Raw genomic sequence first — 1768 nt, 5'->3', positions numbered from 1 at the left:
GTTTAATCTCTTATCTCTCGTTTTTCCTCTAACCCTAGTTTTCGCCGCCGCCGCCGTTCCGCTGCTCGCCAACCCTACCAGCCGCGCCCACCGCACCCCCCTCCCCTCGCGACAACCGCGCCGTGCCATCCCACCACTCCGATCGCCCCTCCCCTGTCAAAAAAAAAGATAGAAAGCAATAAAAAAAGGAAAGTGCAAAAAAAAAGGAAAGAAACAAAACAACAAAAAAAAATCCAACAGGGAGATGGAAGGTGATCCGGTTTTGTTTCGGTGGAAACTCCTTGCGCGTGCCGTGAACCCCCCCTGGGTCACGACCCTCCAGGGCAACTCCGTAACCCCCCCCACGCATACCACGCCCTTTCCCACACATCCCGTGCCAACTTTTCATATCCATATCTCTCTTTCTTGGTACATTTTTCTGAGGTTCGCCTTACTCTAGAGAGAGAGTAAGTGCATAATTTGGTACATCTTTTTTTTACCGGAATACCCCTGTACTTTCCGAAAAAAGTGTGTGCCATAATTTGCTGTTTGTGATCCTCTGTGTTCATATTATCAGTTTTGGGGCACCCTTTGTGAAAAAAAAAACAGAAAAAAAACAAAAGAGGTGCGCCCTCTCCACCTTTGCCTCTGTTCTTTCGATTTCCCTTGTTCGAGCAACTCTTGTTACGTGTTTGGCACTATAATTCAACTTTGCATTATTGTTTGATTGTGCTAATCCTTCATTTGAGTGCAGCCTTCCCAAAAATCCACATAGTTCTACGACGAGCAGCTTTTGTTTCTCCAGGCAATCGCTCCTCCAATCTTTCACAGGTTCCACCGGTTGGTTGCAGTTCGCCCCTGTGTGCGTGGTAAGAACGGATAAGAATTTGATAACAGCACTAGTGTGAGCGCCTTGTGAGCCGTTACACCCCTGTTTTGTCATCGCTTTTGTTCTTGTATTTGCGCTAACCATGGCAGATAATGTCGACGCGGGGGCTAACCAGCTGCAGGGCATACGCGCGCAAGTTGAAGGGCTTGTCACCGACATTCAGACGATTCATGAACGGCTGGACTCGACGATCTCCTCGACGACCGAGCGGTGTGATCAGCTCGACCTTGCACAGACGGCCGCTAAGGCCACACTCAACTCAGTTGTGGCAAGACTCGATGCATTGCACACAACAGTCGCAGAGTTGCAGCAAGGTTATGGTGGTGACTCGGACCAGGACGATGGCGACCGCCGAGGCCGTGCCCGCCGCGTGCCACGCCGTCCCGGTGGTAATGATTCCTTTTCCAAGATTAAATTTAAAATTCCACCTTTTAATGGCAAATATGATCCTGCTGCACATCTTGATTGGGAATTAGAAGTTGAACAGAAATTTTCATGCCATGATATTCTTGCTAATTCTCAAGTTAAAGCTGCTATTAGTGAATTTACTGATTTTGCTTTAATTTGGTGGCGTGAATATAAACACAACATCCCACTACCATTCCAACCACTTGGGAGCAATTAAAAACTGCTATGCACCACAGATTTGTGCCTTCTTATTATGCCCGAGATTTGCTTAATAAAATGCAACATTTTCAGCAAGGCTCCAAATCTGTTGAGGAATATTTCCAGGAATTACAAATAGGCATGATTCGTTGTGGGTTATTGGAGGAAAATGACGCTGCTATGGCACGTTTTCGTGGTGGTTTGAACCGCGAAATTCAGGATATACTTGATTATAAGGACTACACCGATATGACAACATTATTTGAATATGCTTGCAGCTCATCTGTGTAGCTA

This window comes from Setaria italica, chromosome II (assembly GCF_000263155.2).
Source record: "Setaria italica strain Yugu1 chromosome II, Setaria_italica_v2.0, whole genome shotgun sequence".
NCBI lineage: Eukaryota > Viridiplantae > Streptophyta > Magnoliopsida > Poales > Poaceae > Setaria > Setaria italica.
Note: the sequence above shows the minus strand (reverse complement) of the source record.